Here is a 27,331-nt window from a genome sequence, read left to right on the forward strand (position 1 = left end):
GTTATCAACTTACTTTCAGGTGAAAGTAGCACACATTTCACCATCCGGAGTGTTGCCCAGTCTGTGTGGTGCATCTTGTCCTTCTGCTGATAATTATATTCACTCATGACCCTCAGAAGTGTATCTAATGAGAGATTTTGATGTTCTTATTTTTTATTTACACTGTGACCCCAGCAGATGCTCCTGCCATGGATATTTCCAAATGGGATACTATTCAATTTAACCATTCTGCCTTTTCTCTTTGAAATATTGTTGTGAATTTCACTATATGAAGTACTCAACTGATTTTGTTTCAAAAAAGCATGATTTACAAGAGAGAACCTTTGAAAATGACATTTAAACACTGTTTCATATTGTAACACCAAGTAGTACATTGCCAGGGAACTTTTATGGATACTTTAGAAAACTTAGGAGGCAGAACTGTTTTCTATGTTGGAAGATGATTGCTACTGCTTACTCAGGGTTGTTTTCCACTTAGTTTTTGTGCATACTAGTCTCAGTGGCATTCCCAGTGTTCTCATATAGCCCTATTGTCTGCTTTGTGGGCTTGATGCAGACATGCAGGCCACACAGACTATAAATTTCCTGGAAGCCTTGTGCCAAGGAACTTCCTTTTTGATATTACTTAGGGATCAAAGTATCAAAAGGCTATGCATTACTGGGTATCCCAGTCAGTAAAATTAAAATTTTGTTTTCTTCCACATATGAACAAACACACACACACACACACACACACACACACACACACACACTCACTTACACACTCACACATACACACTCACTGTTGGGCTTTGCTCTGCAAAGAGCAATCCCACATTATCGTGGCTTTAAAAAGAAATAATATCAATAGTTTTCATGGTCTCCCAGTACCAATTTGGATTATTATTTCTGTGTAATCACACTGAAGACATTCCAGTGAAAGTCGTTAATTTTGAGCTACAGTTGTTGGCACAGACAGCACTTAATTGTTGAGTGCCTTCTTCCTTAACCTTCCTGGAACACAGCCAGGTGTGTGATGCACAATTGTCAGAGAAATTATTCATATGCTGCTAAAAAAAAACTGGTTTTTGTAATTAAAGAATATTTTGCAACCACATTGGTTACTTCCCTAAGAAGTGAACACTGTCCATCCATCGTAACCATGCTGTCCTCTCCTAGTCTGAATCCTGGACGGAGGTCCTTTTGGAAGGCAACACCAGGCAATGCTTTTCTTTTTTTTATTGTTGGTTGTTCAAAACATTACATAGTTCTTGATATATCATATTTCATACTTTGATTCAAGTGGGATATGAACTCCCATTTTTACCCCGTATACAGATTGCAGAATCACATCAGTTACACATCCATTGATTTACATATTGCCATACTAGTGTCTGTTGTATTCTGCTGCCTTTCCTATCATCTACTATCTAGGTGGTAGAGAGAGAAGAGGGGAGGGGGGGGAGGGGGGATAGCAGGCAATGCTTTTCTTCAAAGACAAGGTGAATGTGTGAGGAAGCCTGAATGCACAGAGCTGCCTATTTTCAAAGTTGTAGCAAGACAGGATAAATTGTCCTTGGATTGAAACATGACATGAATGGGAACTAGGGCACAAGTCAGATGGCCATATCTTTATGGGCAATTCTTTCTGCAGTAGACTCTGAGCGGGCAGGATCTTGCCAGTTTCTTAAACCTGGGGACTAGATCAAGGAAAGCAGTGTATTCTTGTCCCTGAGGCAAAAAAGGCTAAGAGCTGGGTGGAAGGAGGACCATTCCATGTGCTGTTTCATGCTGAGAAAATGGTTGAGCTGTGCCCAGGACTTAACTGCTGTGACTCAGGGTGAAACTTGTAAAGGCCAAGTCCTCCATAACTAATCTCAGTGGATGCCAATCCATATGCCCATCTGCAGCAGATGGTTATGTCCTGCAGCAGAATGAGTAGATGTTCTTTACACCTTGGCTCATGCCATATTCTGGCCCCTCATAGTGCACAGCCATCTGGGGACTTGGTCAAAACTTTTGGTAACCACAGTGCTTTTCTATAAGTTGCTTTTTTGGGTTGGCTTCTCAACTTTCCAGCTAAAATCACTGTCATAATCACTGTATGTAAGTAGTTCACTAAATTAGTCAGAGGACACTTTGGATTTGTTGAAGGCACATTCCTTCAGATTCCCAGATGACTATGCTATTACATCAAAAGAATTTTATAGCAACAAGATTAAGCTTACTGGGGACATGTGTATGAACCAGAAAATTTCTGGGTCTGACACATGGAAAGTTCCTTCTGCAACAAATAAGTGCAAACTCCATCCAACAGGAAACCACAAAATACACACATCTTCAAGGATTGTAACTTGGAGTTCAGTTGGAGACCTTCCTTCTATAGAAAATGAAGGAGTACATTTCAGGTAGAGTGATTCTGCTAACTAATGGGCCTGAAATACCTTAAAATATACACCAAAAGCACTTCCACTAGGATTAAAATTAGAAATAAATATTCATAGGTGCACTTCACTCAAATCATCAACCATCAGGAAGAGTCCCAGAGCTGAGAGTCTAAAAAGTATGCTCCTCTAGCATAGAGAAAATCATGGTGTATAAAATACACTAGAACACTGTTCTCAACAACAGAGAGGGTTGATGGTAAGCCATACTTCATTCACAGGCACCCTTGCCTGTGCTGAGTGGTGGCTTTAATTTTCTGTAGAATTTTCCAGTTATAAGCTTGAGCCTTTCAACTCCCCCATTTGACTTAAACTCACATTGCTACTGCTTACTAAGGGTTGTTTTCCACTTAGCTTTTGTGCAGACTAGTCTCAGAAGCATTCCCAGTGTTCCCATGAAGTCCTATTGTCTACTTTGGGGGCTTGAAGCAGACATGCAGGCAACACAGACTGTAAATTTTCTGGAAGCCTTCTGCCAAGAGTACCTTGAGTCTTTGCTTTTATTGAATTGCCATCCATGACAGATGAGCAGTGCACTCTTGTGTAATGTTTTCTAGAAGGAACCACCTGCTTTTTTAATTTTTCTTATTTTTATAGCATTTAAAAAGTAATGATTACCAAACTTCCCCCGCCCAAAAAAAAAAAAAAAATTGATGAATAGTTCTTGTCAACTAAAAGGTTCTAGTGAAGCTCACTGCTGCTCTTCCATTTCTTCTTAATTTGAATGAACAATATCTCTACGTGCAATTACTATGGGGTGTGTTTAAAACATGGGACAATTTGCCCATTCTCTGAAGGAAGTTACCTCCTTATCACATGGAAGAACTTTCATAGAAGAGTAATGCAGTATTATATTAATAATTTGCAGACTAATAATCTGCAATCATGAACGGATTATTAGTTTTAAAAAATAAATGGTTTATCAGTCTTTGATCATTGTTTTGATTTTTTTTGTTGCTGTTGTTTAAATGTTTCTTATCATACTTTTAAAGCTGACAGAACTGATTGAATGTCGATTATCTTGAAAGGATTTTGAAGATAGCTTTACAATGGCCTGTAAATTGTGCATATATATGTAGATTGATACATATTCTTGATTTAAAAATATGGTATATTATTACTGGTTTTATACAAAATACTGAATAGTAAAATTGTATAATTACATAATTAAAAGTATTACACCCCAAAATGGGAGTGGCATAAGTTGAGGAGTCTTCTGAAATGTTATTCAAAAACATAACCTGATTTTATTTTAAATAATAATCATTCATTTGTTATAATCATTAAGAAATTTTTTTACCATTTCTCTCTCCAAAAAATTTCCATTCCTTCTTAAATAGTAAATTTTCATTTTTATAGTTTTTATACCTTCCCTTACTATTGGGTAGTGATAAATAATTTATTCCCTGCTCCACTGAATATTCTAGGGTTTGATGAGAATACATTCTTGAAAGAAATGAAAATATCAAGTTATTCCACTTATTACACTGTGATGAATATGCTCCACAAATATATGAAATTTCACCAAGCTGGGGAAAATAGCCATAAGCAGTATGAAACAATTTCTGATAAGTTAGAAAAGTGAGGAGAAAAACATATCAAATGTTAGAAGATTAATTAAAATAGTCAAGATAAACATTTATATTCAAAATTTTAAAATTCCTCAAGAAAAAAAAAATTGGATAGGACCAAGAAAAATAAATGAGTCATTTGTATAGATACTTCTATTTGGTTAAAAGTTAAATTCTTATCAGATGTTTTCCAGAAAGGAATTGGAGGCAAACACACATAATATCACCAAGACCCTGAAACTTGGCTCATCACCTATCAGCAAAATTCATTGTAGTCTAACATTTTTGGAATAGTTAAAGAAATTTGCCTACAGTGAAAAATTTGCTAAAATGTAAAATTTGTTTAATGCAACTACAGACTTGTTATTCCCATGTCACTAGTGTTCTCTTAGATTCACGTTCTTACATTAACAAGAAAAAATGAAGTTTTAAAACTCATTTAAAACAATATATTCTATCTGGGTATGGTGGTGCATACCTGTAATCCCAACAGCTTGGGAGGCTGAGACAGGAGGATCACAAATTCAAAGCCAGCCTCAGCAAAAACGAGGTGCTAAGAAACTCAGTGAGACCCTCTCTCTAAATAAAATACAAAATCAATATATTCCATCTTACTCCATTTTTTTCTACTTATTGAGAAAGTGGATATAGCATTTTAATATAACTCAGGATCTTTATGAAAATTACTAGATATTTTACTTGTGTTTTTTTCACCCAGTACATTTGTGAAAACTGCAATTTAAGAATAAACATTGAGGGCTGGAGATATGGCTCAAGCGGTAGCGCGCTTAAGCGTGCGGCCTGGGTTCTATCGTTAGCACCACATACAAATAAAGATGTTATGTCCACTGAAAAATAAAAAATAAATATTAGAAAATTCTCTCTCTCTCTCTCTCTCTCTCTCTCTCTCTCTCTCTCTCTCTCTCTAAAAAAAAAAGAATAAACATTGATGTTCAATTTTCTAAAGCTATCTTAAAACAAAGAGTATTGTGCCGATAGAAGTATGAGAATTTTCTCAGGGTTCATGGAGAGACTTACTAGGCAAGATATATTAGCTTTCTGATCTCCAAAAGACCCCAGGATTCATCAAAATTAATTTCAGTCAGCCACACTGGTTCATGTCTGCAATTGCAATAACTCTGGGATGAGGCATGACTATTGCAAGTTCAAAGCAATGTTCAGCAACTTATTGAGGCTCTGAGCAACTTAGAAAGACCGTGTATCCAAATAAAAAGTAAAAAATGGGCTGAATATGTGGTTCAGTGCCTAAGTGCCCCTGGGTTCAATGCCTGTTACCAAAAAAAAAAAAAAAACAATCAGTTTAAAACTACACTTAAGACACAACTATCTTCATCATTTCATCATGATTAGTTTCTTAACAAATAAACCTAACAAGTGATAACTATTTTTATTGTCCCACAGGAAATACTTGGCAGGAATTCTTCGGGAAAGAAGGTCCTTATAAATGTTGCAAGAAATCCTCACAGAAGACAGGTAGAATTGTTTTATGTGTGACCAGAAAGCAATTGTTGAAGTGTCCCTTCCCACAATATACATTATAGAAAGAAAAAATTTAAATGGTTAAAAACACCCTGTTGAAACTTTCTTTCTGTTATACAGCGCACTTAATGTTTTTCAAGCTTTAAATATGAATAGGAGAAATCTTTTTTTTGTGTGTCCTGCATTTTATAAGAAATTCTTTTAATACGATAATGATCTTACTTTATGGAAGGTAAAAATGTAATCGAAGACATCAAACATATCTCTATTTCCTTCACTGAAGTGTATAAACAAAAAAAATAGGGGGTGACAGATTCAATCTGATGTAAGGCATAGTTCACTATGCCTTGCATCTGGCACTTGTAAGTGTTTCTGTTTTACTATTATTGTAATTGTCTCTGGACATCTTTTTTTATTGCCACCAAAATAAAGCAAATAAATAAAAACAAAAACCCATAATACACTCCCACATACACACACGAAGACCAAAAAAAATTACCAAAAATTCTAATAAATTTAGGAAAGAAGTTGGATCAGAATAAACCAAAAGGTGAATGAAAAGAGAAAACCATAAAATAAGCAGAAGACTGGGGGTAGGATGTGACAGGGTAAGATTGGGAAAGAGATATAAATGTGCACTTAAGACACCTAAATGTCAATATCTGCTAAAACTGGGGATCCAAATATATGTTCTCTGTGCTTCTGAAACAACCATGTATTGCTACTTGGTGAAGGAGCAGAACCTAAAGTTCTCTGTAGAAACTACTCAGTCCTGATTGAGTGGTACAACAGCAGGCAGAAACAATACATGAAATAAGGAGCAGGACTTGTTCCAGAAGAAGTTCCTTTCCAAACAGAGGCTTTATTTCCACACTGGCGGGACCTGCAAGCAGCAGCATGGCAACCCAATCCACATTTTTAGTAGTTCTATAATTGTTCACTCTAGAACTCCCTCAGCTTCTCTGTACATTTTAACATTTACATGATAAAAGTTGGAAAAATATGTCTTTGAATTATCCAACAATTTTAACTATTATGCAAAGTTTAAATACTAAAAGGTCATACATTGTAAAAGAAATTCATATTCTTGAATATGGTGAAGACAGATATCTACAGAGAACAGAAACCACCAAGCACTGGCCCATGGCTCCCCAAGTTTCTGAACTCTCTCACTTTCTGTACTCGCTTGCCTGGGATCAACAGTTCATCAGAGTGAGGGCAGTCCACGGACAGTGCTTTGAGCTGTGTTTATACTGTTTTCTTTCCTAATGTCTGTGATATTATGAGATTAATATTTTTAAGAGGATAAAATTATATTTATAGTGTATGTTATATGTGTATGTCCAAGGTCCTGTGTTAGATCTCTGTCATCAAAACTGTAAAATAAAAACAGAAGAGAGATGGGCATGGTGGCACAAACCTGTCATACCAGCATCTAAGAGGCTGAGGCCAGAGGATCATGAGTTCAAGGCCAGCCTCAGGAACTTATGGAGGCCCTAACAAATTCATTGAGACCCTGTCCTGAATAAAATATTAAAAATGGCTGTGGATGAATCCTGAAACCTAGAAGTCACAAAGTTAATCTGCAGAAATGCTAAACCCAGGGCTAAATGTTTGTAGACTATGTAACTCAGGAGGTACCTAAGGACCCAAGGTAGATCTGATAGGGATCCATGCCAGGGCTCAGGACAGGGAGTAGGACACAGTGCTGCTTCCAAGGAGCTTTCAGTTAGTGCAGAGTGCTTTAGCCCTGGCACTATTGATATTCTGGGCTGTCCCAGCTGTAAGGCATGGTGTGTGCATTGCAGGAGGTTTAGCAGTGTCCCTGTTATCTACTCACTTGATGGTAGTAGCATCTCTGCATAATTGTGACAAGCAAAACATTGCCATGTGTCACCCCACAGACAAATCAACTCTATCATGAATGACTGGCATAAGACAAAATATTGATAATCACTATTAAGAAGAACTATAATATGCCAAGTAGTGAGGAACTTTAAAATTCTCATGGAAAGATAACATCCATGGAAATTTCTATATCCTGACAGGCACAGTGGTTTACACCTGTATTCCCAGCAGTTTGGGAGTCTGAGGGGGGAGGATTGAAAGTTTGAAGCCAGCCTCATCAACTTAGTGCGACCCTAAGAAATTTAGCAATACCCTGTCTCTAAATAAAATATATAAAAGGACTGGAGATGTGGATCAGTGGATAAAATGCCCCCTGGGTTCATTTCCTGGTACAAAAAAAAAAACTTGTGTTTCTTGCTGGTCACAGTAGCACATACCTATAATCTTAGCATCTTGGGAGGCAGAGGCAATAGGATGACGCATTTCAGGCCAGCCTCAACAACTTGGGAAGACCCTGTCTCAAAATAATAATAATAAGAAGAAGAATGAGAATCAGAATAGGCTGGGGATGCATCTCAGTGGTAGAGCACTTGCCTAGCATATGCAAGGCCCTGGGTTCCACCCTCAATACTGAAAAAAAAATTACATATCCTAGGTGATACTTATAATCAGAAGGAAAATGATAAGCGATATCTATACTGTTCCATGACTGTGAAACTGCTCCCAATTGTATTGGGATTCAAAGATGACCAAAATCTATCCAGCAGGATATTTTATTGAATGCTCACAATAGTCTTCCAAATAGTTATTATATATGCTTAATGTCTCCAAGACTCACGTCACCATCACCACCACCCACATCCACCAAAATAATACTATCTATGCAGGGGACACACATATGTATCAACTACCTACTGTTCTAAGGTCATCAAATTATTTAATGCTCATAAATCCCTATGGTATCATTCCATTTTACAGAAGGATAAGAGAAATTGGAGATTTAGCCAAAGCTAAAGTGTATAAATTGGTAGGTGAGGGATTTTTTCACTGCATCACAAAAGTGGTTCCTCTTTCCAGCTGCACACACAGGGAGAGAGACATTCAATCCTCATTATTAATAGTTTCTATCTGTGCAAATTTTCCTACCCACCAGATTTAATTTGTAACCTCAAAAATCAATGCTCTTGACACTTTCATGGTCCTTTATGAATACACACAGAACCATGAAAACTTTTAGCCACCAAGTGTGCATGTACCCACCTAGATCATGCCCCACCTTCTTATTATTTCATGGTCACTATCAACATCAAGCAGCATTGATGGTGCAGGACTGAGTTATGCAAAAGACATAAGACAAGCTACAATTGGGGCCATGTGAGATGACCATCAATAGATAAAGCTGCCTGGGCATCACTGATGTGAGGATAAAATACTGACAGGACAGTCACGTTACCCAGAGTGAGAAAGATGTCAAACCCTTTCCAGCAGCTTTTTTCTTTTTTTCTTTTTTTTTTTTTTGGAGGGACCAGGGTAACCCGGGATTGAACTCAGGGGCACTTGACCACTGAGCCGCATCCTCAGCACTATTTTGTATTTTTTTTAGAGACAGGGTCTCCCTGGGATGCTTGGCACCTCACTAAGTTTCTGAAGTTGGCTTTGAACTTGTGATCCTCCTGCTTCAACCTCCTGAGATGCTGGGATGACAGGCATGCACCACTGTGCCTGGTCTACCCTGTACACTTCAGGGTAAGAAACTATCACAGGTGAATCTGTAGGCAGCTGTGCACCCTTCAGAGGTGCAATAGCTCTACCCTTTGCTTCAGGCCACTATAACGGTCCACCATTAGGTAGAGATAAGCCCTGGACACCACTGCCCTTTTCTTCCTGACCATGTCCATCCTCCGTAGTGTATGCCAGATGGATAACACAACCCAGATTGATGTGGCAGAAATATCTACAATGATCCCACTGAGAGAACAAAATATCAACAAAGAATGTGTCCTACATTGCAGCATCCTGATGGTTCACAGTGAGAAGAAATGCCATTTCTTTGCCTAGAATGACCAAAGGGAAAAATAATCTTCAAATTAAGACATTTTTATTTTAAAGGCACTGATCTACATTATTTGGTGACAAAAGGAGCACTCCTATGAAGAAGAGGGCTCTAGGGGGTAGCTTAAAAATAACTCAAAAGTGTACAGTTGGGGTGGAGTATGAGTGTCTGAGTGATGGAGGGGGCTGGGAATGTGCTAGGGGTGGTGGTGCATACCTGTAATTCCAGCAGCTCAGGGGGCTGAGGGAGGAGGATGTCAACTTCAAGGCTAGTATCAGCAATATAGTGAGGCTTTAGGCAACTCAGCGAGTCCCTATCTCAAAATAAAATACAAGAAAAGGGCTGGGGATGTGGCTCAGTTGTTAAACACCATTGGGTTCAATCCCTGGTACAAGAATAAAATAAAATAAAATGGCTTATATAGTGTAAACAATGTGATAAAGCAAGTGTTTGGTTCCTCAGAATTCCACAGTGGCTGATTCCAGGGAGAAAATTAGCCATAAGGTAACACTTAAATATGCTTTTGGAGGCCCTTGTAGACTCCTGTATGAAGAGAGTGATGTATGCTTGGCACAGTCTGGGGAAAGAGGGATGCCTGTGGGAGAGAAGACACAGCCAGGAGGAGTGTGTGGCTTTCAAGGGGTAATTCTGGACACTCAAAGGGAGTAAGGAACCTATTTCCCCGACCTACAGCTGCACATGCTTGCAAATGGGACAGAGCAAGAGGATTTAGTCAAGTTTAGCTCTGATTTAGACTGTGCTCTTGTGTGACTTTTTCTAACTTAAGGAAACTTCAGATTAGCAATGTTGAAATTTTGCTGAGAGGTGACAGTATAGTTTTGAGTCCACAGCATGAACCCTGAAGCCAGGCTGTGTGGGTCCCCATGGAAATTCTGTCACTAACAACTCATGTAACCTTGGGCTAGCTTCTTGAACTCTATGAACTTCAGTTTTCTCCTTTCAAAAGAGGTTCTATGCCAGGCATGGTGACAGACCAGTAATCCCAGCAACTCTGGAGGCTTAGGCAGGAAGACTGCAAGTTCAAACCAGCTCAGCAACTTAGCAAGGCCCTAAGCAACTTACTTATCAAGACCCTGTCTTTAAATAAAATATAAAAAAGAGCTGGGGATGTGGCTCTTGTTATAAAAAAAGGGCTGGGGATGTGGTTCTGTAGTTAAGTTCCCCAGGGTTCAATCCCTGGTACCAAAAAAAAAAAAAGTTACAGTGATGTTTAAATGAACAAATATACCTAAACCACTTAGCACAGTACCCATCACACAAGGGTTATTAATTAGTTGTGTGAGTTTATAAGTTTGTACTGGCTCCAAAGAGTCATATGCTAACATGTCTACCCAATTCCAAACTGAGTGTTATCAGTCATTACAGCAATAATTTGTTATACGTTTATCAGCATATGGCACATCAAGAATTTTAATATGTAACTAACACAGACTAGTTTATGTCAATTCTTTGCTTTTCTATAGATGACATAAACATTTAGAGGTTGTCCCCTAATCCTCAACCCACTAACCAATACTCGTGCTCTTCAATCTACAATAAAAGGATGCCCACAGGAAGTTAAAAACATTGTATTGAAATGCATTCAATACACTTAACCCACCAAATATCAAATCTCAGCCTACCTTGCCTTAAACAAAATCCAGTGGTGTGAGTCTTCTGCAGAGCAAAATCACTGATGCCATACCTCTTTTTGTTGCGAGGGGCTACTGGAGATTGAACTCAGGGGCGCTCAACCACTGAGGCACATCTCATCCCTATTTTGTATTTTATTTAGAGACAGAGTTGTGCTGAGTTGCTTAGGGCCTCACCAAATTGGTAAAGCTGAACTCGAACTTGTGATATTCCTGCTTCAGCCTCCCAAACTGCTGGGATTACAGGTGCAGGCCTGCACCCCTGTGCCCAGCACAGAGCTCAATTTATAACACAGTGTTGTAAGGCTCATGGAATTCACTGAATATTGAACTCAAAGTGAAAAAAAAAAAAACAGAGTGGTTGCCAAGATCTGTTCTGACATCACTGTAAAGTTGAAATATTTTAAGTCAACCCATCATAAGGTGGGGGCCATCTCTATTTATGGAGTGCTATCAATCTGACTAGCACAGACTCGCTCATTATGGGGTACAGAAATATCCTGAAGGTCCAAATAACAATCTCCCTAAACTATTTCACAAAGATAAAGCCATGAGGAAGAATCAAACTCACGCCCACTCCCTTCCCATCAACCTCTGCTCATCTCTTAGCTTAAAGGAAGAACAAGCAGGAATCTGTCACCAGCTAGCTGGGGAGCATTGCTTTCTCTGGAATCATGCTTAGTACCACCAAACTTTATCAGCTACTGTTTGTTTCCTCCCCCAGGAACCTCAGGTCTTTTTCCAGATAATGTGGATAAATACAGCCTGGCCCTGAGGCTATATCATCTGCTGCTCTACCTGTACTCCTACTATATACAAACCTAGCAAAACCATCATGGACCATAGGAAGGGCACACAGAACCCCATTCATGATCTGAGTAAGAATGTATCAGGACTCCAGAGTAAAAATGTATCAGGACTCCAGAATGTGTCAAATTGCTTTTTCTACCACTTTCTACCCCTGGGGGATATTCATTTTACCCTTTTTAGCTGTGTCTTATGATGTAAGCTACTTGAAATTGTGCATGATACATTAATCACAATATCTAAGGATTATAGAGAATATATTCTTCTAAGCACTTTTTCTAACTCCTCCTTGCAACCCTGTGAAGTATGTTGGTAATACTCCACTTGACAGGAGGAAAATCTGAGCTTTAATACATTAATTTGAGGGCTGGCATTGTGGCTCAGTGGTAGAGTGCTTGCCTAGCACAAGTGAGGCACTGGGGTTCAATCCTCAGCACCACATAAAAATACATAAACCAGATAATGATATTGAGTTCATCTCTAACTTAAAAACTATTTTAAAAATGTCTCTAGTAAGACTCTAACTCACACAAATATGCACATCAAATGTCTCTGTGACTTAAAACTGCTTCCTAGCTGGGCATGCCTCTAATCCCTGCAGCTCAGTAGGCTGAGGCAGGAAGTTGGCATGTTCAAAGCCAGCCTCAATAACTTAGCAAGGCCCTAAGTAAGTCAGGGAAAACCTGTCTATAAATAAAATTAAAAAGGGACGGGGCTGGGATGTGGCTCAGTAGTTGAGGGCCACTGAGTTCAATCCCAGGTACAAAAAAAAAAAAAGAAAGAAAAAGGAAAAAAAAAGAAAGAAAAAAGCTGTTTTCCAACTCCCTTCCTCTTAGGTAGTGAAAAATTTCACATGTATTAGAGATAACTTTTTTCCCACTTGAAAAATGGCTGCAGCATCCTTCAGAGCAAAAGTACTTCACCTCCCCAAAAATGTGCAGGCATAAACTAGATTCACTAGGAATCTGTGCCTCAATGAAACCTGAGGGGGAATGTGATCATACTTTCCAATTTACAAAATATTTTTATGTCATCTGCACAGTCAAATGCAAAGAAAAAAACTGAGGATTATCCACACAACGCACAGCAGGCTTTAGTGTGAAAATCCCAGCTCCTATCCCTGCCCCCCCAATAAAAATTTTTGGCAAGAACTTACATCCGAAACTGCAAGATTCTTGCTGAAACTGTATATGCTAACCATGGACAAACTGTGAAAAGTGATGACGTCTAACCATTTGCTTAAAAAGTCACCAATCTTGTTTGTGTTTACCAGTGGCTAATCTGCAGGTTACATCAGTTGAGGTCACATTGACTTTATACACCCATGTGTAGAAGTGGAATTAAAAAGTTACATTTAGCTAGGTGCAGTGGTGCACCCCTGTAATCTTAGCAGCTCTGGAGGCTGAGGTAAGTGGATTGCAAGTTCAAAGCCAGCCTCAGCAACTTAGTGAGATCCTGTCTCTAAATAAAATAGAAAAAGGGATGGGGATATAGCTCAGTGGTTAACTACCCTTGGGTTCAATTTCAGGTATAAAACAAAACAGAAAAAACTTGTTTAAATATGTGGATTGATAAAATAAAAACAACAATCATTCTTCATCTTTGAAGAGGGGAGAATCCTTGTAAAAATGCTAAGCAGAGTGTTTGTGAGGGGTGAATATGAGGGGATTTTCTGGCTTATCAGACCACAGTACAATTCTGCTCAGAAATTCATTTTACCAATTAATTAAGAGATGCTCAGATATTGTGAAAACAATTTCCTAGAAATGGATATCAGAGAAAACAGGTTTGTAGCTGTAACTCCGCTCCACTTCTTTGAGGCACAAACTTCTGGTACATTTTCTCCAGGACAAGCACTACCTAGCGTTCTAGCTTTTAACAAAATGATTCCAATTCTCTTTATGACTATGGAATTATAGAAGAAGGGAATCAATAAATCTTAAGTAATATGCCAACAGGTCATGATCAAGTATAATAAGTTCCTGTCTTCTATTTCAGTCTCAATTTGTGTTAGGTTCTGAAAAAGTGTTTACAAATATTTGTTTCCAAGCCAAAGGGACATGACATAAGCTCCCCACCCCAAGCTCCATCTGTTGGTGGTAGACAGAGTCTTAGTTCTGTGGCAGGCTTGAAAGTTTCTTTCTTTATAGGATTCATGATACTCTGATTGATATATTTCATTCAGGGTACCCTCCCCTTGCATCCCTTCAACTCTCCCTCTGACCCCTTTGTCTATGCTACAGTTATGGTATATGCAGTTTCAAATATACCACAACAAAACCCACTATTCTATATAATTAGCATACACAAAAAAATCCCCCCTTTACAGGGGATTGAACCCAGGGACACTTAACCACTGACACATATCCTCAGCCCTTTTTCATATTTTATTTAGAAACAGGGTCTCACTGAGTTGCTTAGGGCCTTGCTTTTGCTGAGGCTGGCTTTGAACTTGCAATCCTTCTGCCTCAGCCTTTAGAGCCACTAGGATTACAGGTATGCACAACCACGCCTGACTCAGAACTACAGTTTTTAGGTTTTAGGAGAGGGGTCAAGGTAATAGAGTGCATGTTACAAGAGCAGCCACTTGTTCTTCTTTTGCTGACATACTTCAGTGTGCTCTCATTTCTAGCAGCCCTTACTTCCAAGGCTTTATGGAATCAGCCAGGTTTTGACGAAGCCGTTACCTAAAGTCACCACCAAAAGGGAAAGGAAAAAAAATTCCAGTGTGCTCTTTGCATTCCCAGGATTATCCCTTGCTCTGTTCCATGTGTTCTCTGGCTGAAAGGCTTCCCACAGAGCAACCTGCTTTATAATTCAGAGACTGGGGAGGCTTCAAGTTGCAAGTCACATATTAACAAAGAGGATTCATCTCATCACTGCAGCTCAACAGATGCACACAAACTTCATACTTACTGCAGATGCTATAAGTGTGTTCCCAATTTGCTTTTTTGCTATTGGTGCCTAATGGAGAGTAGAAATAATACCACCAATATTCTAGGGTCACACTACCTAAGGATTCAAGCAGGCTGCTGGGCTCCATCTCCAATGATAAAAGGATGGGAAATAAGGAGGAGAGAAACATTCTGAGCCTGTGCTGTCTGATCTCTGCCACAAAACTTCAACCCTGCCATCAGCTGCAAACACATATGGGCACTGGAGATCCAGTGAGATACTGTGATATTCATTTACTTGTGTGTGGGAAGGGTGGATGAAAAGCTACACATATTTGGAGTTTCAACAATAATTTAAAAAGTGGCATGACATCCTTGGAAAAAGAACTCCTTGCCTCTAAACTTAAAAGACATGGGAAGACACTTGCTTAGAATAAATCAATTTGGATGGGTACAGCCACTCTGGAAAGCAATATGGAGATTCCTCAGAAAGCTTGGAATGCAACCACCATTTGACCCAATTAAACCACATGGTATCTCATCAAATAGTGTGCCCCCAGGCCTTCCCAACCCCCATCAGGATCAGCAAGCTCTCTCTTCCCTTCTATGGCACTTACTGGATTATGCCATGATGAAGTACTATGGGACTCCCCCCAAACATACCCATGTACTTGAGCTTAAACACAGGGACACTCTATGAGCTGCATTCCCAGTCCCTTTTCAAACTTTATTTAAATACAAGTTCTTACTACATTGCAAGGGCTGGCCTTCAATTTGTAATACTTCTGCCTCAGCCTCCTGAGCGACTTGGAAGAAAAATGCCATGGCTCCTTGCTGGTGGCTAGGGGCTTCTGTCCTCTACTGAAAGAAGCTTCCGGAGGATGAGGATCAAGATTTCTCACAGGGTATCATCCTTCTCTGCATGTACATGTGACATTACCATATTCCTTGTCCACTAGATCTTCTGGGAGGCACCAACTGAGAAGAAGAACGAGTGTACTGAGAAAGGAAAAAGCAACCATGAGGATGCTCAGGCACTGCTGGCCTCCTGGGCCTCACAGGGCACTGTTCCCTGGAGTACTGTCATTTGAGGGCAGACCTCTCTTTAGCCTCGGCACTAGTGGCCCTTACCTAGGGGTCTCACTGACTGATCCCTTTATCCCCAAGATGGAGTGTTTCAACTGCATCTGCTTCCTTCAGCCTTAAAACACCTCCCACCTGTATGTCTGTGGTACCTATGCCTTTCAGCCCAAGTGCACCTATATTGTTAGTGCTGCCCCACCCTGGCTGCCTGCCACCCTGGCCTCCTGTATGGGGTCCTGCCCTCATGCTCATCCTCCTGACTGGCTCCCTCTGCCTCTAGAACATGCTCACCTTCACTTTGGAGCATGAAGATTTTGATGATGGGAAGGGGAATTGTCCCTATGACCCAGCTAAGGGCCACACTGGCCTTCTTGTAGGTGAGTGGCTGTGCCTGTTTTGGGTGAGTCCCTTGGAACTTGACACACTCTGGGGTGTCTACAACTTGTTTATGGCCTGACTATCCTTCCATTTCCCACAGATGGTGAGTTGTACTCAGCCACCCTCAATAACTTCCTGGGCACCCAGCCTGTCATCCTCCAGAACATGGGGCCCTATCACCCCATGAAGGCAGAGTACAAGGCCTCATGGCTCAACAGTGAGCAGGGAGAAGGACTGGGGAAGCCCAGGGTGGGAAACCTGTGAGGTCCTTGTCACCTCATGACTGAACCTCCTTGCCTTGCTGCAGGGCCCCAATTCATTGCCTCTGCCTATGTCCCTGAGAGTGTGGGGAGCATCACAGGGGATGACGACAAGGTGTACTTCTTCAGTGAGAGGGTGGTGGAATACGACTGCTGTACCAAGCAGCTGCTGGCCCAAGTTGCCCGTGTCTGCAAGTTATTGAGCCCCCAGCATGAGCCCTGAGAACCCTGTGGGCTGGGCAGTGGCTGACCCACTGCATCCCCTTGATATCTGCCAGAGTGACATAGCCGGTGCATGCACACTGCAGAAGAAGTGGACCACATTCCTGAAGTCACAGCTGGGGTGCTTAGTGCCCAACCAGCAGCTCTATTTCAACCAGCTGCAGGCTGTGCACACCCTGCAGGGTGCCTCCTGGCACAAGACCACCTTCTTTGGTGTATTTTATATGTGATGGTGAGTTGGCCAGGAATGCTGGGGGGGGGGATGAGCAGGTGTTCAGGTCAAGGGCAGTATGTGGGTGGGAGGGCCTGAACCATGCTGTCCTATAGGGACATCCAAGTGGTCAGTGTCTGGAACACTGAATACTTGCCCCTTTTAAAGGCCCCTGGGAAAAGAAGGCAAGGCCCTGCCTGGTGGCACCTTAGATCTGCCTGCTGGTATATTATTCTGCACATGAGCATTTTCTGCTGATCCCCACATTCCTGCAATCTCTGGAGCTGGGGTGAGATGTTATGGTGGGCATTGGACCTGACCCTTGAGATCCCTCTCTCATTGCAACAGGGGTAATGTGGACCTTTCTTCAGTCTGTGAGTACCAGTTGGAAGAGATCCAGTGGGTGTTCCAAGGTCCCTACAAGGAGGTCAGCAGGTCAGGCCCAGAACACCACTGGGGACTAGGCAGAAACCAACCCTGGGTTGTTTGAGGAAGTGCAGAAGTGGGGTCAATACACTGACCCAGTACCCAGCCCCCAGCCTGATTCAGTGAGTCCTTTGGGCAGGAAGTGTTTCCTGTCAGTTCCAGTGGCCTCCCACCAGCTGATAGCGCCCCTGTCCATACCCCTACCCCCACAAGTGCATCAACAAATGGCACCATCACCATGGTCACACCAGTTCTCTGGAGCTGGTTGACAGAACCCTCATCTTCATCAAGAAGCACCCACTGATGGACGAGCAGGTAGAGCCTTCATGGGGCCAGCCCCTGCTCATGAAAACACCAACTTCACCCACCTGGTGGCTGACCAATTTACAGGATTTGACAAAGCCACCTATACACTGCTGTTCATTGGCACAAGTAGGTAAGCTCTTGGGTGTGACTGGGGCTGGGAGACACCCAAGAGCCTCATTCCCTGTCATTGACACTCCCTTCTCCAGACTTTTCCAGGAGATGGCTGGCTGCTCAAGGCTATGATCCTGAGGCCTGGGGTCCACCTGATTGAGGAACTGCAAGTGTTTGATAAGGAAACTGTGGAAAGCCTTGTGCTGTCACCAAGCAAGGTAGCTAATTAGACTCCATGCACTGCCATTGCACCCACTCCACCATCCCCAAATCAGGTTGGCATGGTTGGCCAGTTCAGCACACCTAAGTCACCTCAGGGCAAGCCTGGGAAGTCAGGGTGTGTGCTGACAGGATTGGCACTCCACAGGAACATTATGTATACCCTGGTCCCTGCAGGGCTGCATTCCCAGAATTAGTCCTGGAGAAAACTCATGTTTTTTTTTAGACACCTCTATGTGGGTCCAGGACTCTGCTTACAGCCTCCTCTCTGATCCTCTCCATACTCGCCAGACTTCCCCAGCTTTGACATGTTTATGGTGCCCTCCCAGTGTTGGTTTCTGCCTAGTCCCCAGTGGTGCTCTGGGCCTGACCCACTGATTCCCCACCATGTCCCCTGAAGTGTTGTCTTTTTCCTTAACCCTCATACACATTTGCAGCATCCTCTGGATGATGATTTGTTTGCCTTTTGCAGCTATTATCACTTAAAATTGTTCCCCAGCACATGGAGTAATGGCAGAAAGAATATGGGGTTGTGTAAACACTCAGATTGGCAGTTACCATTCAAACAGAGAACACCTTATGCTGTGCTGGTGCCATTGTGAGAGCCAAGGGCACTGGAGGAAAATGTTTCATGCCTTCTGTGTGTATAGCCTCCCTGTTTTCTTGAGACTTGCACCTTGCTTTGCAGTGCTGTCTTCTGCCTCTTCCTCATGTGGACACCTCTCCTGCTTGTGCTCCTTGGGGTCTGAGCAGCCCTGAGATGCATGTGGCCCTACCAACCCTCTCACTCCTCTTCTCCCACAGAAGCTGCTCTTTGCTGGCTCCTGCTCTCAGTTGGTCCAGCTGCCCCTGGCAGACTCTGTGAAGTACCACATCTGTGCAGACTGTGTCCTTGCGCGGGACTCCTACTCTGCCTGGAGCATCAACACTAGTCACTGTTTGTCTGTGGCCAGCTACTCTGGGTGAGCTGGGTTCTGCAAGGCCTGGGACCAGGAAGGTGTGTGGATATGGTGGTTGGAACCACGCTTCTGATACCCCTTTCCTCTGCCAGATCTCTACTTGTTGAGAACATGGGGATCTCAGATACCATAGGCTTTTGTGACCTTCATGGCACTAAGAAAGGTGAGCTTTTTTGTGTTCCCCTCCACTCCAGATGGGCTGTGGTCCTTAGGTGGATTTTCCACATCACACCTCCCTGGCCCTTGGTCTCTTGCACTGACTCTGCTACCTTCTCTCTCTGTTGCTACAGTCAGGTGAATGCTGAAAAACATCACAATGGTAGTGGGCACAGATTTGGTACTTCCCTGTCCCTCTCCTCCAAGTTGGCCTATGCCCGCTGGATCTTTGAGGGCCAGGACCTACCTGCAGATGAGCCAGGCTCCATCCACTATGATGCCCGTCTCCAAGCCCTGGTGGTTATGACTGCCCAACATCACCATGCTGGGGCCTACAACTGCTTTTCAGAGGAGTAGGGGACATGGCTGGCTGTTGAGGGGTATCTTGTGGCTGTGATAGTGGGCCCCTCAGTGACCTGGAGGTTCAGGCCCCCATGGAATACCAATGGCTTATGTGGCTGGCTGTGGTTGCCCTGGGGGCTCTGTGCCTGGTGTTACTGGTTCTTCTGGTTTGGTCACTTTGCCAGCGGCTTCAGGAAAATCTGGAAAAAGATATCAAGGCAGCCTAGAGGACCCTGTTGTACCAGCTGGAGTTGCTCAAAGAACACATCAGTCCCCTTTCTAGCTCAGAAACAGAAGAGTAATTTTGAGATCTTGTTGGATACTAGTAATTGGATGGTCCCCTCTAGATTGTGCCTGGACATGCTGGGACCAGCTTGGAATTGGGTCCCTATCTGCACCTCCTGGCATCCCAGGCCAGTCCCTGCCTTCTTGAACACCTCTTTCTAGGGCCCTCAGTAGCAGGCCTAAGGGCCTGTGATATTGTTTAGAGACACTTTTGGTTGTTAAAATGGCAGGTGTTGTCTACATCCTTTCATGCCCAGGTCAGCTCCCACCCTAAGGACTGTTCTGGCTCAGAAGTTCAGTTGTGCTGATGTTGAGAAAGAAAACTTGCCCTGTCCAAAGCAGGGCCCTTCCCCTCCAGGTTGCTCTGACACACCTCTCATCTTGCTCTCCTCAGAACACTGTTGTCACCTGACTCCATTTTGTTTCGTTGTTTATGTACTTTCTAATTCCACAATGATAAAGATCTTTTTCAATTGTATTGTGTGAATTATTCCTCCTTCAAATGATACCTTTTCTCTGGGGTCATTTTGCTTTATTCAGATGTATTATTTTTTGTACTGGGGACTGAATCCAGGACTTGCCACATCCCAAGCCCTTTTTTATATTTTACTTACAGACAGCATCTCCCTGAATTCCTTAAAGCCACACTAAGTTGCTGAGATTGTCCTTGAACTTGAGATCCTCTGCTATCAGCCTCCAGAGCTTCTTGGATTACTGCTGTGCACCAAAATATGTGGTTTAATTGTTTAATAACAGCTTAATAGTTTTTTTTTCAGGGAGAATGCTGTCCTCTCCTGCCCCTACTCTAGTTATAGTTTAACTAGTCATAAATCTCTAGAATGACAGGTTGTTGTTGTTGTTCAGTCCTTTGGAAATCTCTTTTATCTGCTTGTGTCTGCAGCAGTTGTTAAATCTTCTGTTAATCTGATTATTGATCTTTGATGCATAATGTTCTTTTGGGTTTCTTTTAGATGTTCTCTTTTTTAGTTATATTTTAATTATTGTTATTTTATTTTTGGTTTTTGGTACTGGGGATTGAACCCAGGGACACTCTAACCCTGAGCTACATTTCCAGAATTTTTATTTTTTATATGGAGTCAGGTTCTCACTAGGTTGGTTAGGGCCTTACTAAGCTGCTGAAGCAGGCTTTGATCTCCAGATCTTCTTGCCTCACTCTGAGTCATTGGGATTACAGCATACACCACCACACTCAACTTAGATAATAGCTTTTAAAAATTGGTATATTGTAAATATACATAATCATAGGATTCATTATGCCACATCTGTGCATGCCCATAATTTGGTCAATCTTGTATATAATATTCTTAACTTGGGATTTTTTTCTCCCTGGGTTTAATGTAGATTTCAGTCCTATAACTCCAAGTTGATAAGTCAGTGTGTCTGATTTTGTGAGGGAGTTTCTGCTGCTTTTATTGTCTTTGTACATCTATTCAAATGGTCCCTTTTCTCACTTTTATGTTTTGTTCACTTGTTACCTTATCAGGGAGGCCATCCCTGCCCACTGCATTATAGCCCTTCACTGACTTCAGAGCACCTAGCACCACCATAATTATACATACACACATACAGTTTATGCACACAGATATATTTCAGACTAAGCATATATTTATGTATAAGATACACACATATGCATTATTCTTACCTTTCCATAAGCTCCATGTAAGCTCCATATAGTATCATGCTGGCCTGTAATCTCAGTGACTCCAGAGTCTCAGTGGGAAGATTGCATGCTCCAAGACAACTTGGACAATTTAGTGAGGCCCTGTCTCACAAAACAAAAAGGGCTGAGGAGTAGTTCAGTAGAAGCACACCCCTGAGTTCATTACATTAAACAAGTTTCTTTAATTTTTCAAATTATTATTTGCCCAAATCTACGAGTTGGAGGTAAATATTGATATTTAGTATTTTATACTCATTTGGGAAGATAATTCTTGACTCTTATTTTATAAGTCAGAAGAAAGAAACCAAGCTTAGCTTTTCAAAAATTGGTTACCCTGACAAAAATAAAATTCTAAACTTGCACTTGCTTCCATTCCCTGAATAATATAAAAGAATTGATTTTACAAGAACTACAAGAAACCTGAAATTCCTTGAAGCACCAGTTTAACAAATTTATCCCCACAATAATTCTGAAAATCTTAATTTAATTAAGGCAAATAATTGTGTCTTGTCAAATGGGAATATTGGACCTCTGTTTGTTTATTGTTTTATATTCCAAGGGGCTTCCCAGAAATGTACCAATTTAAAATCTTGTTAATTAGCCATTATTTAATGAGATTAACTATCATTATTTTGGAATACTAAGTATAGTGAAAATAATAGCTAAAGAATATAACTATGCTAAGAAATCAATAACTTGGTTTATTTATCCTAACAACAATGCAAATTTTATAAAGAAAGACAAGAATTTAAAAAAAAAAAAAACAATGTTTGTCTGTTTGTTTTCCACAGATACATCACCATGTATCTGTGGAACACAATGCTGGTTAGTGTTCAAAACATTTATTGAATGATTGATTGATGGATATAAAACCAATCAATCATATAATCATATGGAGGACCTATTTCCTCAACATTATTGTTAATTTCCTCCAGGTTCCATTGGGAACATTGGTGCTGCTCGTTATTCCTAAAGAAATTGAGATAGAGAACTGGTTAGAAGAAGATATTCATATCTTCTGAATTTACTGCAAAATAGTTTCACTGATTTACAATAGCTTTATAGTGGATGAATAAAGGTATGGAAAGAAATGTTACTTGCTGAGAATGAATAACTCAAGGTGCCTTTCTTTGTTTGGGGCCAAGCTCCAGATAAGACATTTACTTTCCTCAACTAAAAGTACCATGAGGTTTTTTCCAAAAATATAATTTATGAAGTGAATAACTTAAAATTTATCAGAGTTCATATTTATCTTAAATATATATTCAAATTTACTTCAGTCCAATCAGTATGAAACAACTAAAACTTCCACTAATTATGTGCAGATAAAATAGCCAACTAGTTGATATTTTTAATCAATAAACTCCTTGGGGATAGTTACCTATTCTTTGTAAATTTTTATTTCAATGAAAAAATTATTATTTCAAATAATAATTTCAATAAAATAATTTACCAAAAAAAGTACATACAGATCCGAAATCACTTATACTAAATAAACATTGGAAACAAGATATACTCCATAACTTTGTGTCAAAACACAAGTGATACCAAATTGACCTGAAGCAATTTACAGTTCTTATATAACTCATTTTCAACCCCCAGCCCTGTGTTGCAGCTCCGCCTACAGGAGTGTGTCTTCCCCACCACACTGGGCAGGAGCTAGTGCTGACAGTTAGGGCACCATCATATTTGCAGAATGCTTTATACCTGATCTGCCTCCACCCATGTGTTTCATGCCTTTTCCCTGTCCCCACAGAAACTGCAGGTCAAGGAAGAGTATAGAGCCACCTTCAGTGAAATCAGTAAATCAGGTTACTGGCTGCTGTCAGAGATGGAACTGCAGGTGTTACTCATCATTACCAAGTGCTTTGAGGACATGAAGGTGGCTGCTTAAGCTGTGGATGCCAAGAATGTGGGTGCCTTAGTAGGCCAATGAGTGGGCACTGTGGGAATCTCCCAAACTAGGTAGGGCCTTGCCCCTGACTGCCCACCCACTGTTCCTTCCCCCAGGACACCCAGATTCTCATAGAAGTGCACAAGTCAGGTTTTGCCCGCCCTGGTGATGTGGAATTTGAGGATTTCAGCCAGCCTATGATCTGTGCACACTCAGAAAATGGCCTGGACACCTGCTCAGATGGAGAGCCTAAGTTCCAGGGCCCTGGCCATAGTTGTGCCAAGCGCTGGCCTTTTGGCAAGAAGAGCAAGGTGGGGGCCCAGAATGTTGTGTGAGAAGACAGTGAGTGGGGACAGCTGAGGCCCTAATGAGTTGAGCCCAGCCACAGGAATGCTGAGTCCTGGGCCATACTTTTCCTCTTTGCTACATTCCTGGGCTGGAGGGAAGGAAGGCAAGTCAGCAGCACATTGGCTTGGGAGTCCCCTGAGACTGAGGAGGGCAGGATGTTGTCCTGTGGCATCTGTCTGCTGATGCTCGGGATGTTGGGAGAAGATCTGCTGGTGGAATTTGTGCTGGACTGACAGTTTGTGTTCCTGTCTTTTAGGAGTGTCCCTAACCCCAGATCTCTATCCATCTGATGGATTCTTATGCTCTATAGTTTTGGTATTGTTTGTTTGTTTGTGTGTTTTCAGCATCAGATGTAAACCCTAACACCACCAGTTTATATCTTGGACAGCTCCTGACTCCCTAGTATGCCTTAGACACCTCCCACTGGCACCAGTCATTCTGGTCTTCAGCCCTCTCCTCCTAAGCTGTAACCCCTGACCTTTCCTGCCTTCCACAGCCCTCTATGAGTGGCATGCCACTTTGGCCTGTGTCTGAAGACTTTCTTCATGCAAATGCCTCCTTTACCTCCTTCTAAACTGAGTCCAGAAAGCCCAGTGGACTATAGCATCCCTGTTCCAGCCCCTAGACCTAATAGTCAAGGGATGTAGGAGATGGGGTAGAGAGAGGTGTGACCTCTTTCTCTGAGTCTAATGTCCTCCTTGTTACCTATCAGATTTTGTGTTGCCCTTACATGTATTTTCTGTGTGATTATGCATCTTGATTTGGGATATTATTACTATTTTTTTATTTCTTTTTTGCTTTTGCTTCTCTGCATCCATACTTATGTTCATCCTTCTGTCCATCTTCATTTTCTGCCCTTGCCTCCTCCTTGCCTGTCCCCTCCTGGACCCAGCTGGTAGTCACGCCCCCCCAACCCTCTTCCCCCTAGAGGGTGTCATGTCCTTGGCCTTGCCTAATGGGTTCCCTTACCAGCTATGTCTATGATCCCTTGGTATTATTGAGTGAGATCAGTAAGTCAGTCAATCTGTGGCTATCATCCTTCCAGATTCTTCCAGGAGGCCATGGGGGTAAGTGAGGACTGTGGGAGGAGGGATGGCACTGGCCCTCCCATCAGCAAGGTGGTGGACCGTAGGCTTGCTTCCTGCAGCCAGCTGGGTCCCACTCCTTCTTCACTCTGTCTATGACCTTGCTCCCAAGATATTTGGAAGGGGAGGAAGGTGGACTTGAATCTTCAGGAGTGTGCAGCGCCTGGAAGCTTCAGCTTCAGAATTCCAGACTCAACCCTCTCTTTCCTTTGCAGACTTTGGCTTCAGAGGATTTTAGCCACTTGCCCCTGGAGCAGCAGAGAAAGCGGCTCCAGTATCAGTTAGAAGAACACAACCAGGAGCTTCAGAAGAGGTGAATCAGAGGTAGGGCCTGGCAGAGGGGTCAGGCAGGGGACTGAAGAGTGCCATTGGGCTATATTTAAAAGAATGGTGTGCTCAGCAGTAGACTGCTTGCCTAGCACAGACAAAAAGTAACCATAAAATATTTACACTCAAATGCACCCAAAAATGTCACAGAGACACCAGCAGGGAGGTTTTATAGGTGATTCTTCATGCGCCTGGAGGAAACTTGCTTTCGCTCCCATGCAAGGATTTCTAGCAAACAGAGTGAAAGCTGCCAGCTTATTTAGAAGGCTGGGAAACCTGGGTTCCCAAATCAGTGAGCAAGAATTCAAGTCAATGAAATTATGGTCTCATTTTTCCTCATTTCTGGTTTTAGATACAAAATTCTGACAAGAAAATTTAATGATGCACTACTAAACAATACATGCAACGATGGTGTTAGTTGGGTGCCACAGAACTGTATGCTTCATAGTAATCACAAGAGGAAATTTTGTGTTATGTCTCCTTCACCAGAATAGGAAAAGGTTATTTTTTAAAGAAAAAAATACATAATTAATTGGGCATTATTCCAACAATGCAAACATGGTTCAATATCAAGAAGCCTTACAGTCTAATCCATCACATTAGAGAGCTAAAAGGAAATAAAAGTATATGGTTAACTATTTAATAATTCAAACATTTAAATATTAAAAATAAAAATCTGCCAGGTTAAAAAGAAAATCTATCTATTTTGGATATTGAGAAACTATCTATTTAGATAGAAAAACTATCTATTTTGGATATTGATTATATCAGTATAATTTCAAGGACTATAACACACACACACACTCATAACAAATATTAATATATTATTAGTGGCACAGAATGTTAACTTGAGGCAGCTCTGCTCATGTGGGGCAAGGAGTATATAAAAAGTCTCTGTAACTTCCCTCAATTTTTCTATGAATCTAATTTTTTCTCTTAAAATTAAAAAAGAGAGATCCATATATCTCAAGACATAAAATAAATAGTATCTACATCTTGCTCAGAAAATCTTTTAATATATGAATACTCTAAATTTATGTATACAAAATTAATACTTAAATGAAAATTTAGATCATTGAATTATTCTGACTATAAATGAAGTTAAATGTAATATATCCTTTGTTCCGGTTATTTTACTCATAGATTTAAGTTTAGAGCAATTCTTGAAAAAGTTTGGAAAGAAACATATACATGATTGCTTTATTTTGGCATTGTTCACAGAAATGCCAGAATTAGAGATAATCAGGAGAAGTTGGAGACAATGTTAAGATAATTATACTGGATTTGTACAATTTCAAATGTATAAAATTGAATTATAGCTATATGAATTAAGCACAGAAGACTTATTTAGTGAGACATATTTATATTTATCCAAGTACATACATAAAGCTCATTAGAAATCTGCATAAACAGAGAAGTGGGCATTGGGGATGAAGGATAAGAAAAAGGTGAGTTAGGAGAATAGCATGAGACAAAATGCAGAAATTCATGAGATGACCCCTGTGCACCTGAGATGAACACAAAAGAGAAACAACTACAAATTTATTTACCTAAATAAAAATCATTTCACCATTTATCAATCATTTTATCCTATTAGGAAAATAAAGTATATACATTTATTTGTTTATTATTATTGTTATACTTAAGATGGAGAAAGAAAAGAATGAAAAGACTCTTTCTCAAGGTAACTCAGAGAGTGGAAAAGCATAAATAAAGCAATGATCATGGATGACTTCTTGAGTAATGGTTCATCACCATTTTCTCTCATTAGAGTAAATACAAGAGGGAAAATGTTAGGAAATTAATAAAAGTATAAAATCACACCAGAGGAATAATACACAGTGAAAATAATTCGTCTATTTATCTCTAGTGGCAAATGTCAATGAATTACTTTACAAAGAAGCAAAAAGGAGGGGAAATATCTGAATTTTCTTTGACGGATTTCTTTTTCTATTTTAACTTGATTATGCAGCAGAAATGGATTTCTCATTTTGAAACCAACAAAGGGTGGCATTTTGGCCTTCTCACTCTGATGTTGTGTGAATTTTCTATTTGCATATTCCATCTCAAGTGCAGTATTTCTCAGTATCAAGGACTAGATACACAGCAGAGCTGTGCTGCTTAATGTATCATCTGTTCACAATGGTTTTGCATAATGGCTCTATGTTGCTTGGAGATGTGCACTTAATTGCAGCAATCCATACAATACTCTGTAATGCTACACACATTAATTAGCTCTTCCACATATTAAGGGGATGCAAGGAGAGGGAAAATTCATCTAGATGTTAAA

The 27,331-nt window shown here is 40.9% G+C and overlaps 1 pseudogene; it reads left to right on the plus strand.

The window, feature by feature from the left end:
- The window catches only part of LOC143388933 (semaphorin-4C-like), a 37,809-nt pseudogene extending 17,955 nt beyond the window's left edge, over window positions 1–19,854 (plus strand).
- The last annotated feature ends 7,477 nt before the right edge of the window (window positions 19,855–27,331 follow it).

The sequence above is a fragment of the Callospermophilus lateralis genome, unplaced genomic scaffold (assembly GCF_048772815.1).
Source record: "Callospermophilus lateralis isolate mCalLat2 unplaced genomic scaffold, mCalLat2.hap1 Scaffold_45, whole genome shotgun sequence".
Lineage (NCBI taxonomy): Eukaryota > Metazoa > Chordata > Mammalia > Rodentia > Sciuridae > Callospermophilus > Callospermophilus lateralis.